The sequence below is a fragment of the Palaemon carinicauda genome, chromosome 29, assembly GCF_036898095.1.
Source record: "Palaemon carinicauda isolate YSFRI2023 chromosome 29, ASM3689809v2, whole genome shotgun sequence".
NCBI lineage: Eukaryota > Metazoa > Arthropoda > Malacostraca > Decapoda > Palaemonidae > Palaemon > Palaemon carinicauda.
This window is the reverse complement of record NC_090753.1, coordinates 73,580,359-73,600,358: the sequence shown is the minus strand read 5'-3', so window position 1 is coordinate 73,600,358 and position 20,000 is coordinate 73,580,359. Positions and strand designations below refer to the sequence as shown.

The window sequence follows — 20,000 nt, the reverse complement described above, 5'->3', positions numbered from 1 at the left end:
ATGAAAAATCTTATCAAAGGATAGTGGCGCTAATGGTATCATATTCCTGGAAGATTTCAACTTTTTTTTTTTTTTTAGGGTAAAACCTACCCGACCCCAACAAGTAATTATGCAATAGGCTTGACTTTCTATCTTTATGCTAGTCATGGCAAGTAGTAAATTAATATCAGAATGATATACTGTAGTATTTTTTTGACATACCTTTTATTCGAAGAGCTGCTATGTCTTTTAAGTAATCAGGTTTCTCTCTGAAATCAGAACAAAAATAAATTGAGCCATAAACATCCTTTTCAAAAAGTACTTAAATGGATATGAAATTTATCACTAAAACTTGAATATTGTATTTCCTAAAATTAAGGTTTCCTTACAGTACAACAAGAAGTATTTCACATTAGAATTAATTATACAAATAAATTAAACAACCTTATAATAATTAGAAATAACAATTTAATAATCCTGGATAGGTGATGTTATTTCACCACCTTGGATAGGTTTTGATGGGTCGATTTCAACCCGGTCCAAACAAATTCATTAAAAATTAATTTGTAAGCCAATTCAATACCTTCTTAAATAAAAAAAAAAATTCAAAGAATGTTCTAATATTAAAAAAGAATAGATAAAAGCCAAGTACAAATTAAACATTTTTTACAAATAAATTAAAAAAAATAAGTATAAGAAAATTACCACAACAATATTCACCTAAAATCTAAATAAGAAAATAAACTGAAACTATTCTAAGCACTTATTCTACGATAATTGAGCACTCTTTGGTAAGATCCAGGGCGGAAGGGGGTGGGGGGGGGGGGTTGGAGGAACAACAAGGTAACTTTTCCTAAGATGAGAAAAAATGTAAATGTTTTTTTTTGGCCAAGGAAAGAAAATCAATACTCTTTTCAACATTTATTTTCCGTAGGTAAATAACAGTTGTTGAAATTTTTACAGAATATTGTATTACCTTACAATAAAAATGTGTAAAAATGTCAAAATGGCTGCCAACCACACCACCTTGTAAGGCCAAATCTGTTACCTGAAAGGGAGAAAGATATGTCAATATCGGCGAGTTATTTACTTATATAATTGTTAAAAGATTTGCATAGAAATATTATGGCAGCTAGTATGAAGTTTATAGATTATTTAGCATTTAAAAATAGAATAATGATCATATTTAAGTTATCATAAAGGTCCAAACTTACAAAAACAGGAAAAATAATAAACTATTTTATAAATATATACGGGGTAAAAGACATTCCCAAACTCTTTAAAACAATCCATTTTTTATAAGTACCTAAAAACTACTACATATTCGATAATCATATAAAAACTTTGATATTTCACAACTCACCTTAACCAGGATTTCAGAATTAGCCTACAGAAATTTTCTATGAACATGACCACTATACAGCAATTTGTACCTTAAGATATACTTCTATGCAATCAAGTTTTTTACCCACAAAATACCTGACACATTAAGACCTACCTAAAGACCATCAAGTCCAAAGTTCTGTAGTCATTTGACTTAAAATTGCAAAATTTATTTCATTTCAAGTTAAACCAACAAAATAAGTACCACACTTAATCTACTGTATCACTATTCCTGTATTATCCCCCTTTGCATTTTTTTAGAGCTATTGATACTAATGTAATATGTTGAAACTATTTCAACACTAGGAAATATTATCATTAAGTTCTAAAGATGCTTTTCCCTTTCAGTACAAGCAGGAGACTTTAAACCAATGGTGTTATGGTCATAGTTAGCCATGCTTATAAAATTTTGTAGTGTATTGAAGCACACCATGTATGAAGCATGTTGCCACTGTCTCACCACGATGAGGTCATGACCTTCGAGACAGGGGGGACGTCCACTGTACAAGATCGGTACCATGCACCCACCTCCATGTGTTGCGAGCACATTTTGGGAACACATGTCACCAACACTTGAGCGTCTCTGGAACCCCAAACCAGAGCGGATCAAAGTAGTAACAATCAAGAGGCTTGTGATCACCCCAACATTGAGACTACCCTGACATCCTGAAACCTTATTTTGAGGGGGGTTCTAAGTCCCTCGCCATAAGGTAACGGAACCGTTTACTAGCCGGTTTCCGACTTTTGCCAGAAACCGGATATTCCAAAACACGCCTTTAACACTGTAACCAACCCGTGACAGAGTCACAGAAGTAAGCCAGGAATCAGCGTGAATCGCGCATGAGCGCTATGATGTGCCTTTACACCTCACTGAGCCCAGACAGGCTCAGCCAGGAATCAGCACATTACGTCACAGAGGTCAGCTAGGAATCGGCATACTTTTGCAAGTCTTTCCTTTAAGCCTAACTGACCCGGACACAAGAGATTTAAAAAGCTGGAAATAAAGTAAGAGGCGACTTAGACTCGTAGAGTACTTTCCATTGTTAGTAATTTTTTGTTAATTAGGTCACAGAGGCCAGCTAGGAATCGGCGTAGTTTTCCGCCTATCTTTATCCCTAACTGACCCGGACCTTGGAGATAAAAAGCTGGAAATAAAGTAAGAGGCGACTTAGACTCGTAGAGTACTTTCCATTGTTAGTAATTTTTTGTTAATTAGGTCACAGAGGCCAGCTAGGAATCGGCGTAGTTTTCCGCCTAGCTTTATCCCTAACTGACCCGGACCTTGGAGATAAAAAGATGGAAATAAAGTAAGAGGCGACTTAGACTCGTAGAGTACTTTCCATTGCTAGTAATTCTTTGTTAATTAGGTCACAGAGGCCAGCTAGGAATCGGCGTAGTTTTCCGCCTATCTTTATCCCTAACTGACCCGGACCTTGGAGATAAAAAGTGGGAAGTAAAGTAATAAGTGATATAGACTCTTAGAGAATGTTAGTAAAGGATTTGGCTAAAGTCTCCTGCAATTGACCATTAGCATACCTTCATAAATTAGCAATGATACCTAACTCAGTATATCCAATTCGTTCCTTTGGCTCTTGCTTCCTTTCTATATAGAGGACTACTTTTGGACTATCACTATCAATACTTTCTTTACATATATCGCCGTCTACTTTGGGTTCTTATGCCTATTTTCTTCCTCAGAGGACTAGGCTACTCTGTCAATATACCTAACTTTTCTTCGATGAAGGGCTACTCTGGCCAGTACAGTCACTGGTTTTCTTTTCATTAATTAAAGACTGAAATCAAGATACCTTGTAAAGTTGAAAAACTTTGGCAATATTAAGGAGTGCTGAATAAAGTTCTATTAGGAATCAATGAAAGTTTGCCTGCCTACATCACAAACTGTCTAAGAACATAGAATGTCCATAAACTACTAGTCTTATGTTCTGATAATCCAGCGATAACATTTGAGAAATTAGAAAAAAAAATAATGTTAAATTTAACAATAAAAAGTGAAAGATTAAACACTTGCAGCAGGAGAGACATCACGGGCAGCAGAAGGGACGTCATAGGTAGCAGAAGAGACGTCACGGGCAGCAGAAGGGACGTCATAGGTAGCAGAAGAGAAGTCATGGGCAACAGCAGAGACAGCACGGGCAGCAGCAAAGACATCGCAAGCAGCAGAAGCGACAGCACACGCAGCAGGAGTGACTGGTTTTGTTAAACCTTCAACAGCCGCACTCTGGAGCCTTTTACGGTACCTAGCAACAGCCTTTACAGCCGAGATAGCAGAGGGAGAAGGCAGGCATGGATCTTGGGCTTTACTGGTGGAAGAGTGGTGGTGTTGGCCTACACGCTGGACACCCCATGTCTTGTGAGGTGTTGGTCTACGTGTGTCTGTTGCACGCACTACTTTGTAATTTCATTTCATCAAACTTATCACTGTCCAGATCACATTTAGAGGGTTGCTCATAATATTTGTCAGATTCAGAGCTATTCAAAATCTCTTTCAACATTATCATCTTCATTTTCAATTTCACTTGGCAACAAAGAACAGTTTGTATGTTATTATTTTGATACGTTTTTGTGGTCAATATTATCCAACTCAAGCTATAGAAAAACCGACTGGGATGCCTCCACCTATGCATCTCTACGCGCATGAAACAAATGTGTTTAAGGTAAAAATCACCCACAACAGTGTTTTAGGATTAAATCTACCAGACAAATTAGTAATTATATAATGTGATTGACTTTCTATCCTTATGTTAATCACAACAAGCAGTAAATTGATATTAACTTATTATACTGTAGTAGTTTTGTTGACATACCTTTGATTCGAAGAGCTGCTAGTGTATTTTCGGTAACCAGGTTTCTCTCTGAAATCAGAACAAAAATAAATTGTTGTGCCATAAAAACCCTTTCCAAAAAGTGCTTAAATGGATACGAAATTTATCACTAAAACTTGAATAACGTATTTCCTAAAATTAAGGTTTCCTTACAGTACAACAAGAAGTATTTCATATTAGAATTAATTATACAAATCAATTAAACAACCTTATAATTATTAGAAAAAACAATTCAATAACCCTGGATAAGTATTGTTATTTCACAACCTTGGATAGGTTTCGATGGGTCGATTTTGACCCGCTCCAAAAAAATTCATTAAAAATTCATTTTGAAGCCAATTCAATACCTTCTAAAATAAAACAAAAATTCAAAGACTGTTTAATATTCAAAAAGAATAGATAAAGGCCAAGTTCAAAATAAATATTTATTACAAATAGATTAAAAAAAAAGTATAAAAAAATTACCACAAAAATATTCAATTAACATTTAAATATAAAAATAAACAAACTATTCTAAGTACTTATTCTACAATAATTGAGCACCCTTTGGTCAGATCCAGGGGGGGGGGGTTGGAGGAACAACAAAGTAACTTTTCCTAAAATGAGAAAAAAAAGTAAATGCTCTTTTGGCCCAAAAAAAATTCAATACTCTTTTCAACATTTATTTGCAGTAGGTAATTAACAGTTAATGGCTGAAATTTTTACAGGATATTATCATCATCTTACAGCAAAAGTGTAAAAGAATCTCAAAATGGCTGCCAACCACACCACCTTGTAAGGCCAAATCTGTTACCTGAAAGGGAGAAAGATATGTCAATATCAGCGAGTTATTTACTTATATAATTGTTAGAGGATTTGCATAGAAATATTATGGCAGCTAGTATGAAGTTAATAGGTTATTTAACAATTAAAAAAAAAAATAATGATCATATTTAAGTTATCATAAAGGTCCAAACTTACAAAAACAGGAAAAATAATAAACTATTTTATAAATATATACGGTGTAGAAGACATTCCCAAACTCTTTAAAACAATCCCTTTTTTAAAAGTACCTAAAAACTACTACACATTCGATAATTATATAAAAACTTTGATATTTCACAACTCTCCTTAACCAGGATTTCAGAATTAGCCTACAGAAATTTTCTATGAACATGACCACTATACAGCAATTTGTACCTTAAGATATACTTCTATGCAATAAAGTTTTTTACCCCCAAAATACCTGACACATTAAGACCTACCTAAAGACCATCAAGTCCAAAGTTCTGTAAAGTCATTTGACTTAAAATTGCAAAATTTATTTCATTTCAAGTTAAACCAACAAAAAAGTACCACTTAATCTACTGTATCACCATTCCTGTATTATCCCCCTTTGCATTTTTTTTAGAGCTATTGATACTAATGTAATATGTTGAAACTATTTCAACCCCAGGAAATATTATCATTAAGTTCTAACGGTGCTTTTCCCTTTCAGTACAAGCAGGAGACTTTAAACCAATGGTGTTATGGTCATAGTTAGCCATGCTTATAAAATTTTGTAGTGTATTGAAGCACACCATGTATGAAGCATGTTGCCACTGTCTCACCACGATGAGGTCATGACCTTCGAGACAGGGGGGACGTCCACTGTACAAGATCGGTACCATGCACCCACCTCCATGTGTTGCGAGCACATTTTGGGAGCACATGTCACCAACACTTGAGCGTCTCTGGAACCCCAAACCAGAGCGGATCAAAGTAGTAACAATCAAGAGGCTTGTGATCACCCCAACATTGAGACTACCCTGACATCCTGAAACCTTATTTTGAGGGGGGTTCTAAGTCCCTCGCCATAAGGTAACGGAACCGTTTACTAGCCGGTTTCCGACTTTTGCCAGAAACCGGATATTCCAAAACACGCCTTTAACACTGTAACCAACCCGTGACAGAGTCACAGAAGTAAGCCAGGAATCAGCGTGAATCGCGCATGAGCGCTATGATGTGCCTTTACACCTCACTGAGCCCAGACAGGCTCAGCCAGGAATCAGCACATTACGTCACAGAGGTCAGCTAGGAATCGGCATACTTTTGCAAGTCTTTCCTTTAAGCCTAACTGACCCGGACACAAGAGATTTAAAAAGCTGGAAATAAAGTAAGAGGCGACTTAGACTCGTAGAGTACTTTCCATTGTTAGTAATTTTTTGTTAATTAGGTCACAGAGGCCAGCTAGGAATCGGCGTAGTTTTCCGCCTATCTTTATCCCTAACTGACCCGGACCTTGGAGATAAAAAGCTGGAAATAAAGTAAGAGGCGACTTAGACTCTTAGAGTACTTTCCATTGTTAGTAATTTTTTGTTAATTAGGTCACAGAGGCCAGCTAGGAATCGGCGTAGTTTTCCACCTATCTTTATCCCTAACTGACCTGGACCTTGGAGATAAAAAGCTGGAAATAAAGTAAGAGGCGACTTAGACTCGTAGAGTACTTTCCATTGTTAGTAATTTTTTGTTAATTAGGTCACAGAGGCCAGCTAGGAATCGGCGTAGTTTTCCGCCTATCTTTATCCCTAACTGACCCGGACCTTGGAGATAAAAAGTGGGAAGTAAAGAAATAAGTGATATAGACTCTTAGAGAATGTTAGTAAAGGATTTGGCTAAAGTCTCCTGCAATTGACCATTAGCATACCTTCATAAATTAGCAATGATACCTAACTCAGTATATCTAATTCGTTCCTTTGGCTCTTGCTTCCTTTCTATAGAGAGGACTACTTTTGGACTATCACTATCAATACTTTCTTTACATATATCGCCGTCTACTTTGGGTTCTTATGCCTATTTTCTTCCTCAGAGGACTAGGCTACTCTGTCAATCTATCTAACTTTTCTTCCACGAAGGGTTACTCTGGCCAGTACAGTCACTGGTTTTCTTTTCATTAATTGAAGACTGAAATCAAGATACCTTGTAAAGTTGAAAAAACTTTGGCAATATTAAGGAGTGCTGAATAAAGTTCTATTAGGAATCAATGAAAGTTTGCCTGCCTACATCACAAACTGTCTAAGAACATAGAATGACCATAAACTACTAGTCTTATGTTCTGATAATCCAGCGATAACATTTGAGAAATTAGAAAAAAAAATAATGTTAAATTTAACAATAAAAAGTGAAAGATTAAACACTTGCAGCAGGAGAGACATCACGGGCAGCAGAAGGGACGTCATAGGTAGCAGAAGAGACGTCACGGGCAGCAGAAGGGACGTCATAGGTAGCAGAAGAGAAGTCATGGGCAACAGCAGAGACAGCACGGGCAGCAGCAAAGACATCGCAAGCAGCAGAAGCGACAGCACACGCAGCAGGAGTGACTGGTTTTGTTAAACCTTCAACAGCCGCACTCTGGAGCCTTTTACGGTACCTAGCAACAGCCTTTACAGCCGAGATAGCAGAGGGAGAAGGCAGGCATGGATCTTGGGCTTTACTGGTGGAAGAGTGGTGGTGTTGGCCTACACGCTGGACACCCCATGTCTTGTGAGGTGTTGGTCTACGTGTGTCTGTTGCACGCACTACTTTGTAATTTCATTTCATCAAACTTATCACTGTCCAGATCACATTTAGAGGGTTGCTCATAATATTTGTCAGATTCAGAGCTATTCAAAATCTCTTTCAACATTATCATCTTCATTTTCAATTTCACTTGGCAACAAAGAACAGTTTGTATGTTATTATTTTGATACGTTTTTGTGGTCAATATTATCCAACTCAAGCTATAGAAAAACCGACTGGGATGCCTCCACCTATGCATCTCTACGCGCATGAAACAAATGTGTTTAAGGTAAAAATCACCCACAACAGTGTTTTAGGATTAAATCTACCAGACACAAATTAGTAATTATATAATGTGATTGACTTTCTATCCTTATGTTAATCACAGCAAGCAGTAAATTGATATTAACTTATTATACTGTAGTAGTTTTGTTGACATACCTTTGATTCGAAGAGCTGCTAGTGCCTTTTCGGTAACCAGGTTTCTCTCTGAAATCAGAACAAAAATAAATTGTTGTGCCATAAAAACCCTTTCCAAAAAGTGCTTAAATGGATACGAAATTTATCACTAAAACTTGAATAACGTATTTCCTAAAATTAAGGTTTCCTTACAGTACAACAAGAAGTATATCATATTAGAATTAATTATACAAATCAATTAAACAACCTTATAATTATTAGAAAAAACAATTCAATAACCCTGGATAAGTATTGTTATTTCACAACCTTGGATAGGTTTCGATGGGTCGATTTTGACCCGCTCCAAAAAAATTCATTAAAAATTCATTTTGAAGCCAATTCAATACCTTCTAAAATAAAACAAAAATTCAAAGACTGTTTAATATTCAAAAAGAATAGATAAAGGCCAAGTTCAAAATAAATATTTATTACAAATAGATTAAAAAAAAAGTATAAAAAAATTACCACAAAAATATTCAATTAACATTTAAATATAAAAATAAACAAACTATTCTAAGTACTTATTCTACAATAATTGAGCACCCTTTGGTCAGATCCAGGGGGGGGGGGTTGGAGGAACAACAAAGTAACTTTTCCTAAAATGAGAAAAAAAAGTAAATGCTCTTTTGGCCCAAAAAAAATTCAATACTCTTTTCAACATTTATTTGCAGTAGGTAATTAACAGTTAATGGCTGAAATTTTTACAGGATATTATCATCATCTTACAGCAAAAGTGTAAAAGAATCTCAAAATGGCTGCCAACCACACCACCTTGTAAGGCCAAATCTGTTACCTGAAAGGGAGAAAGATATGTCAATATCAGCGAGTTATTTACTTATATAATTGTTAGAGGATTTGCATAGAAATATTATGGCAGCTAGTATGAAGTTAATAGGTTATTTAACAATTAAAAAAAAAAATAATGATCATATTTAAGTTATCATAAAGGTCCAAACTTACAAAAACAGGAAAAATAATAAACTATTTTATAAATATATACGGGGTAGAAGACATTCCCAAACTCTTTAAAACAATCCCTTTTTTAAAAGTACCTAAAAACTACTACACATTCGATAATTATATAAAAACTTTGATATTTCACAACTCTCCTTAACCAGGATTTCAGAATTAGCCTACAGAAATTTTCTATGAACATGACCACTATACAGCAATTTGTACCTTAAGATATACTTCTATGCAATAAAGTTTTTTACCCCCAAAATACCTGACACATTAAGACCTACCTAAAGACCATCAAGTCCAAAGTTCTGTAAAGTCATTTGACTTAAAATTGCAAAATTTATTTCATTTCAAGTTAAACCAACAAAAAAGTACCACTTAATCTACTGTATCACCATTCCTGTATTATCCCCCTTTGCATTTTTTTTAGAGCTATTGATACTAATGTAATATGTTGAAACTATTTCAACCCCAGGAAATATTATCATTAAGTTCTAACGGTGCTTTTCCCTTTCAGTACAAGCAGGAGACTTTAAACCAATGGTGTTATGGTCATAGTTAGCCATGCTTATAAAATTTTGTAGTGTATTGAAGCACACCATGTATGAAGCATGTTGCCACTGTCTCACCACGATGAGGTCATGACCTTCGAGACAGGGGGGACGTCCACTGTACAAGATCGGTACCATGCACCCACCTCCATGTGTTGCGAGCACATTTTGGGAACACATGTCACCAACACTTGAGCGTCTCTGGAACCCCAAACCAGAGCGGATCAAAGTAGTAACAATCAAGAGGCTTGTGATCACCCCAACATTGAGACTACCCTGACATCCTGAAACCTTATTTTGAGGGGGGTTCTAAGTCCCTCGCCATAAGGTAACGGAACCGTTTACTAGCCGGTTTCCGACTTTTGCCAGAAACCGGATATTCCAAAACACGCCTTTAACACTGTAACCAACCCGTGACAGAGTCACAGAAGTAAGCCAGGAATCAGCGTGAATCGCGCATGAGCGCTATGATGTGCCTTTACACCTCACTGAGCCCAGACAGGCTCAGCCAGGAATCAGCACATTACGTCACAGAGGTCAGCTAGGAATCGGCATACTTTTGCAAGTCTTTCCTTTAAGCCTAACTGACCCGGACACAAGAGATTTAAAAAGCTGGAAATAAAGTAAGAGGCGACTTAGACTCGTAGAGTACTTTCCATTGTTAGTAATTTTTTGTTAATTAGGTCACAGAGGCCAGCTAGGAATCGGCGTAGTTTTCCGCCTATCTTTATCCCTAACTGACCCGGACCTTGGAGATAAAAAGCTGGAAATAAAGTAAGAGGCGACTTAGACTCGTAGAGTACTTTCCATTGTTAGTAATTTTTTGTTAATTAGGTCACAGAGGCCAGCTAGGAATCGGCGTAGTTTTCCACCTATCTTTATCCCTAACTGACCTGGACCTTGGAGATAAAAAGCTGGAAATAAAGTAAGAGGCGACTTAGACTCGTAGAGTACTTTCCATTGTTAGTAATTTTTTGTTAATTAGGTCACAGAGGCCAGCTAGGAATCGGCGTAGTTTTCCGCCTATCTTTATCCCTAACTGACCCGGACCTTGGAGATAAAAAGTGGGAAGTAAAGAAATAAGTGATATAGACTCTTAGAGAATGTTAGTAAAGGATTTGGCTAAAGTCTCCTACAATTGACCATTAGCATACCTTCATAAATTAGCAATGATACCTAACTCAGTATATCTAATTCGTTCCTTTGGCTCTTGCTTCCTTTCTATAGAGAGGACTACTTTTGGACTATCACTATCAATACTTTCTTTACATATATCGCCGTCTACTTTGGGTTCTTATGCCTATTTTCTTCCTCAGAGGACTAGGCTACTCTGTCAATCTATCTAACTTTTCTTCCACGAAGGGTTACTCTGGCCAGTACAGTCACTGGTTTTCTTTTCATTAATTGCAGACTGAAATCAAGATACCTTGTAAAGTTGAAAAAACTTTGGCAATATTAAGGAGTGCTGAATAAAGTTCTATTAGGAATCAATGAAAGTTTGCCTGCCTACATCACAAACTGTCTAAGAACATAGAATGTCCTTAAACTACTAGTCTTATGTTCTGATAATCCAGCGATAACATTTGAGAAATTAGAAAAAAAAAATAATGTTAAATTTAACAAAAAAACTGAGATTAAAAACTTGCAGCAGGAGAGACATCACGGGCAGCAGAAGGGACGTCATAGGTAGCAGAAGAGAAGTCATGGGCAACAGCAGACAGAGCACGGGCAGCAGCAAAGACATCATAAGCAGCAGAAGAGACAGTACACGCAGCAGGAGTGACTGGTTTTGTTAAACCTTCAACAGCCGCACTCTGGAGCCTTTTACTGTACCTAGCAACAGCCTTTACAGCCGAGATAGCAGAGGGAGAAGGCAGGCATGGATCTTGGGCTTTACTGGTGGAAGAGTGGTGGTGTAGGCCTACACGCTGGACACCCCATGTCTTGTGGGGTGTTGGTGTACGTGTGTCTTGCACGCACTACTTTTTAACTCCATTTCATCAAACTGATCACTGTGCACATCACATTTAGAGGGTTGCTCATAATATTTGTCAGTTTCAGACCTATTTAAAATCTCTTTCAACATTATCATCTTCATTTTCAATTTCACTTGGCAACAAAGAACATTTTGGGGAAAAATATTACCCACATAAGTTCGTATGTTAGTATTTTTATACGGTTTTGGGGTAAATATTAGCCACACAAGTTTGTATCGTATCGAGGTTAGTGGGTAAATATTACCCATACAAGTTTGTATGTTATGGGATAAAATTTAACCAAAGCAAAACATACACAGTCCTAAGATGGCACAAATGCGGATACACTACCTTCCAGCATGAGAGCTAATAGCCAACTGAAACTACACAGACCCACTGGGATGCCACCACCCATACGTCTGTGCGTTCATGAAACAAATGGGTGCAAGGTAAAAATTACCCACAACGGTGTTCTAGGGTTATATCTACCCGACCCCAATAAGTAATTATGCAATAGGCTTGACTTTCTATCTTTATGGAAGTCATGGCAAGTAGTAAATTAATATTAAAATAATATACTGTAGTATTTTTTTGACATACCTTTTATTCGAAGAGCTGCTATGTCTTTTAAGTAATCAGGTTTCTCTCTGAAATCAGAACAAAAATAATATAATAAAAAGGAATACATTAAAATGTGTAAACAAATATCTAATATAATAAAAAAACCAATACACTAAAATCTTGTGTAAATAAATCTTGAATATAATAAAAACGAACACACTAAAATCTTGTGTAAATAAATCTAGAATATAATAAAAACGAACACACTAAAATGTTTTGTAAATAGATCTTGAATATAATAAAAACGAACACACTAAATTGTTGTGTAAATAAATCTTGAATATAATAAAAACAAACACACTAAATTGTTGTGTAAATAAATCTTGAATATAATAAAAACGAACACACTAAAATGTTGTGTAAATAAATCTTGAATATGATAAAAACGAACACACTAAAATGTTGTGTAAATAAATCTTGAATATAATAAAAACGAACACACTAAAATGTTGTGTAAATAAATCTTGAATATAATAAAAACGAACACACTAAAATGTTGTGTAAATAAATCTTTTAATATAATAACAACGAACACACTAAAATCTTGTGTAAATAGATCTTGAATATAATAAAAACGAACACACTAAAATGTTTTGTAAATAAATCTTTTAATATAATAAAAACGAACACACTAAAATCTTGTGTAAATAGATCTTGAATATAATAAAAACGAACACACTAAAATGTTGTGTAAATAAATCTTTTAATATAATAAAAACGAACACACTAAAATCTTGTGTAAATAGATCTTGAATATAATAAAAACGAACACACTAAAATGTTTTGTAAATAGATCTTGAATATAATAAAAACAAACACACTAAATTGTTGTGTAAATAAATCTTGAATATAATAAAAACAAACACACTAAATTGTTGTGTAAATAAATCTTGAATATAATAAAAACGAACACTATATTGTCGTGTAAATAAATCTTGAATATAATAAAAACGAACACACTAAAATGTTGTGTAAATAAATCTTGAATATAATAAAAACGAACACACTAAAATGTTGTGTAAATAAATCTTTTAATATAATAACAACGAACACACTAAAATGTTGTGTAAATAAATCTTGAATACAATAAAAACGAACACACTAAAATGGTGTGTAAATAAATCTTGAATACGATAAAAACGAACACTAAATTGTTGTGTAAATAAATCTTGAATATGATAAAAACGAACACACTAAATTGTTGTGTAAATAAATCTTGAATATAATAAAAACGAACACACTAAAATGTTGTGTAAATAAATCTTGAATACAATAAAAACGAACACACTAAAATGGTGTGTAAATAAATCTTGAATACGATAAAAACGAACACACTAAATTGTTGTGTAAATAAATCTTGAATATGATAAAAACGAACACACTAAATTGTTGTGTAAATAAATCTTGAATATAATAAAAACGAACACACTAAAATTGTGTAAATAAATCTTGAATACAATAAAAACGAACACACTAAAATGGTGTGTAAATAAATCTTGAATACGATAAAAACGAACACACTAAATTGTTGTGTAAATAAATCTTGAATATGATAAAAACGAACACACTAAATTGTTGTGTAAATAAATCTTGAATATAATAAAAACGAACACACTAAAATGTTGTGTAAATAAATCTTGAATATGATAAAAACGAACACACTAAAATGTTGTGTAAATAAATCTTGAATATAATAAAAACGAACACACTAAAATGTTGTGTAAATAAATCTTGAATATAATAAAAACGAACACACTAAAATGTTGTGTAAATAAATCTTGAATATAATAAAAACGAACACACTAAAATGTTGTGTAAATAAATCTTGAATATAATAAAAACGAACACACTAAATTGTTGTGTAAATAAATCTTGAATATAATAAAAACGAACACTATATTGTCGTGTAAATAAATCTTGAATATAATAAAAACGAACACACTAAAATGTTGTGTAAATAAATCTTTTAATATAATAACAACGAACACACTAAAATGTTGTGTAAATAAATCTTGAATATAATAAAAACGAACACACTAAAATGTTGTGTAAATAAATCTTGAATATGATAAAAACGAACACACTAAAATGTTGTGTAAATAAATCTTGAATATGATAAAAACGAACACACTAAAATGTTGTGTAAATAAATCTTTTAATATAATAACAACGAACACACTAAATTGTTGTGTAAATAAATCTTGAATATAATAAAAACGAACACACTAAAATGTTGTGTAAATAAATCTTGAATATAATAAAAACGAACACACTAAAATGTTGTGTAAATAAATCTTGAATATAATAAAAACGAACACACTAAAATGTTGTGTAAATAAATCTTGAATATAATAAAAACGAACACACTAAATTGTTGTGTAAATAAATCTTGAATATAATAAAAACGAACACACTAAAATGTTGTGTAAATAAATCTTGAATATAATAAAAACGAACACACTAAATTGTTGTGTAAAAAAATCTTGAATATAATAAAAACGAACACACTAAAATGTTGTGTAAATAAATCTTGAATATAATAAAAACGAACACACTAAATTGTTGTGTAAATAAATCTTGAATATGATAAAAACGAACACACTAAAATGTTGTGTAAATAAATCTTTTAATATAATAACAACGAACACACTAAATTGTTGTGTAAATAAATCTTGAATATAATAAAAACGAACACACTAAAATGTTGTGTAAATAAATCTTGAATATAATAAAAACGAACACACTAAAATGTTGTGTAAATAAATCTTGAATATAATAAAAACGAACACACTAAAATGTTGTGTAAATAAATCTTGAATATAATAAAAACGAACACACTAAATTGTTGTGTAAATAAATCTTGAATATGATAAAAACGAACACACTAAAATGTTGTGTAAATAAATCTTTTAATATAATAACAACGAACACACTAAATTGTTGTGTAAATAAATCTTGAATATAATAAAAACGAACACACTAAAATGTTGTGTAAATAAATCTTGAATATAATAAAAACGAACACACTAAAATGTTGTGTAAATAAATCTTGAATATAATAAAAACGAACACACTAAATTGTTGTGTAAATAAATCTTGAATATAATAAAAACGAACACACTAAAATGTTGTGTAAATAAATCTTGAATATGATAAAAACGAACACACTAAAATGTTGTGTAAATAAATCTTTTAATATAATAACAACGAACACACTAAATTGTTGTGTAAATAAATCTTGAATATAATAAAAACGAACACACTAAAATGTTGTGTAAATAAATCTTGAATATAATAAAAACGAACACACTAAATTGTTGTGTAAATAAATCTTGAATATGATAAAAACGAACACACTAAAATGTTGTGTAAATAAATCTTTTAATATAATAACAACGAACACACTAAAATGTTGTGTAAATAAATCTTGAATACAATAAAAACGAACACACTAAAATGTTGTGTAAATAAATCTTGAATATAATAAAAACGAACACACTAAAATGTTGTGTAAATAAATCTTGAATATAATAAAAACGAACACACTAAAATGTTGTGTAAATAAATCTTTTAATATAATAACAACGAACACACTAAAATGTTGTGTAAATAAATCTTGAATACAATAAAAACGAACACACTAAAATGTTGTGTAAATAAATCTTGAATATAATAAAAACGAACACACTAAAATGGTGTGTAAATAAATCTTGAATATGATAAAAACGAACACACTAAATTGTTGTGTTAATAAATCTTGAATATAATAAAAACGAACACACTAGAATGTTGTGTAAATAAATCTTGAATATGATAAAAACGAACACACTAAAATGTTGTGTAAATAAATATTGAATACGATAAAAACGAACACACTAAAATGTTGTGTAAATAAATCTTGAATACGATAAAAACGAACACACTAAAATGGTGTGTAAATAAATCTTGAATACGATAAAAACGAACACACTAAATTGTTGTGTAAATAAATCTTGAATATGATAAAAACGAACACACTAAAATGTTGTGTAAATAAATCTTGAATACGATAAAAACGAACACACTAAAATGGTGTGTAAATAAATCTTGAATACGATAAAAACGAACACACTAAAATGGTGTGTAAATAAATCTTGAATACGATAAAAACGAACACACTAAATTGTTGTGTAAATAAATCTTGAATATGATAAAAACGAACACACTAAAATGTTGTGTAAATAAATCTTGAATATGATAAAAACGAACACACTAAATTGTTGTGTAAATAAATCTTGAATATGATAAAAACGAACACACTAAAATGTTGTGTAAATAAATCTTGAATATGATAAAAACGAACACACTAAATTGTTGTGTAAATAAATCTTGAATATAATAAAAACGAACACACTAAAATGTTGTGTAAATAAATCTTGAATACAATAAAAACGAACACACTAAAATGGTGTGTAAATAAATCTTGAATACGATAAAAACGAACACACTAAATTGTTGTGTAAATAAATCTTGAATATGATAAAAACGAACACACTAAAATGTTGTGTAAATAAATCTTGAATATAATAAAAACGAACACACTAAAATGTTGTGTAAATAAATCTTGAATATGATAAAAACGAACACACTAAATTGTTGTGTAAATAAATCTTGAATATAATAAAAACGAACACACTAGAATGTTGTGTAAATAAATCTTGAATATGATAAAAACGAACACACTAAAATGTTGTGTAAATAAATATTGAATATAATAAAAACGAACACACTAAAATGTTGTGTAAATAAATCTTGAATATGATAAAAACGAACACACTAAAATGTTGTGTAAATAAATCTTTTAATATAATAACAACGAACACACTAAATTGTTGTGTAAATAAATCTTGAATATGATAAAAACGAACACACTAAAATGTTGTGTAAATAAATCTTGAATATGATAAAAACGAACACACTAAAATGTTGTGTAAATAAATCTTGAATATAATAAAAACGAACACACTAAAATGTTGTATAAATAAATCTTGAATATAATAAAAACGAACACACTAAAATGTTGTGTAAATAAATCTTGAATATGATAAAAACGAACACACTAAAATGTTGTGTAAATAAATCTTGAATATAATAAAAACGAACACACTAAAATGTTGTGTAAATAAATCTTGAATATGATAAAAACGAACACACTAAAATGTTGTGTAAATAAATCTTGAATATAATAAAAACGAACACACTAAAATGTTGTGTAAATAAATCTTGAATATGATAAAAACGAACACACTAAAATGTTGTGTAAATAAATCTTGAATATAATAAAAACGAACACACTAAAATGTTGTATAAATAAATCTTGAATATAATAAAAACGAACACACTAAATTGTTGTGTAAATAAATCTTGAATATGATAAAAACGAACACACTAAAATGTTGTGTAAATAAATCTTGAATATAATAAAAACGAACACACTAAATTGTTGTGTAAATAAATCTTGAATATAATAAAAACGAACACACTAAAATGTTGTGTAAATAAATCTTGAATATGATAAAAACGAACACACTAAAATGTTGTGTAAATAAATCTTGAATATAATAAAAACGAACACACTAAAATGTTGTATAAATAAATCTTGAATATAATAAAAACGAACACACTAAATTGTTGTCTAAATAAATCTTGAATATGATAAAAACGAACACACTAAAATGTTGTGTAAATAAATCTTGAATATAATAAAAACGAACACACTAAAATGTTGTATAAATAAATCTTGAATATAATAAAAACGAACACACTAAATTGTTGTCTAAATAAATCTTGAATATGATAAAAACGAACACACTAAAATGTTGTGTAAATAAATCTTGAATATAATAAAAACGAACACACTAAAATGTTGTGTAAATAAATCTTGAATATGATAAAAACGAACACACTAAAATGTTGTGTAAATAAATCTTGAATATAATAAAAACAAACACACTAAATTGTTGTGTAAATAAATCTTGAATATAATAAAAACGAACACACTAAAATGTTGTGTAAATAAATCTTGAATATGATAAAAACGAACACACTAAAATATTGTGTAAATAAATCTTGAATATAATAAAAACGAACACACTAAAATGTTGTGTAAATAAATCTTGAATATGATAAAAACGAACACACTAAAATGTTGTGTAAATAAATCTTGAATATAATAAAAACGAACACACTAAAATGTTGTGTAAATAAATCTTGAATATAATAAAAACGAACACACTAAAATGTTGTGCAAAAAAATCTTGAATATAATAAAAACGAACACACTAAAATGTTGTGTAAATAAATCTTGAATATGATAAAAACGAACACACTAAAATGTTGTGTAAATAAATCTTGAATATAATAAAAACGAACACACTAAAATGTTGTATAAATAAATCTTGAATATAATAAAAACGAACACACTAAATTGTTGTCTAAATAAATCTTGAATATGATAAAAACGAACACACTAAAATGTTGTGTAAATAAATCTTGAATATAATAAAAACGAACACACTAAAATGTTGTGTAAATAAATCTTGAATATAATAAAAACGAACACACTAAATTGTTGTGTAAATAAATCTTGAATATAATAAAAACGAACACAGTAAAATGTTGTGTAAATAAATCTTGAATATGATAAAAACGAACACACTAAATTGTTTTTCAAATAAATCTTGAATGTAATAAAAACAAACACTAAAATGTTGTGTAAATAAATCTTGAATATAATAAAAACGAACACACTAAATTGTTGTGTAAATAAATCTTGAATATAATAAAAACGAACACAGTAAAATGTTGTGTAAATAAATCTTGAATACGATAAAAACGAACACACTAAATTGTTGTGTAAATAAATCTTGAATATGATAAAAACGAACACACTAAATTGTTGGGTAAATAAATCTTGAATATAATAAAAACGAACACACTAAAATGTTGTGTAAATAAATCTTGAATATAATAAAAACGAACACACTAAAATGTTGTGCAAAAAAATCTTGAATATAATAAAAACGAACACTAAATTGTTGTGTAAATAAATCTTGAATATAATAAAAACGAACACACTAAATTATTGTGTAAATTTCGAATATAATGAAAACGAACACACTATATTGTCGTGTAAATAAATCTTGAATATAATAAAAACGAACACACTGAAATGTTATGTAAATAAATCTTGAATATAATAAAAACAAACACACTAAAATGTTGTGTAAATAAATCTTAAATATAATAAAAACGAACACTAAATTGTTGTGTAAATAAATCTTGAATATAATAAAAACAAACACACTAAAATGTTGTGTAAATTTCGAATATAATAAAAACGAACACACTAAATTGTTGTGTAAATAAATCTTGAATATAATAAAAACGAACACACTAAATTGTTGTGTAAATAAATCTTGAATATAATAAAAACGAACACACTAAATTGTTGTGTAAATAAATCTTGAATATAATAAAAACGAACACTATATTGTCGTGTAAATAAATCTTGAATATAATAAAAACGAACACACTAAAATGTTGTGTAAATAAATCTTGAATATAATAAAAACGAACACACTAAATTGTTGTGTATATAAATCTTGAATATAATAAAAACGAACACACTAAATTGTTGTGTATATAAATCTTGAATATAATAAAAACAAACA

The 20,000-nt window shown here is 31.0% G+C and overlaps 1 long non-coding RNA gene across 1 annotated transcript in view; it reads right to left on the bottom strand.

Moving 5' to 3' along the window:
• LOC137622825 (uncharacterized) overlaps positions 1 to 20,000 on the bottom strand; it is a 23,389-nt gene that overhangs the window by 1,156 nt on the left and 2,233 nt on the right. The window contains exons 2-3 of the long non-coding RNA XR_011040486.1: positions 12,268 to 12,314; positions 202 to 248 (exon numbers count right to left, since the gene is read on the bottom strand). This is a non-coding gene — a long non-coding RNA (uncharacterized lncRNA). The remainder of the gene's footprint in view (positions 1 to 201; positions 249 to 12,267; positions 12,315 to 20,000) is intronic.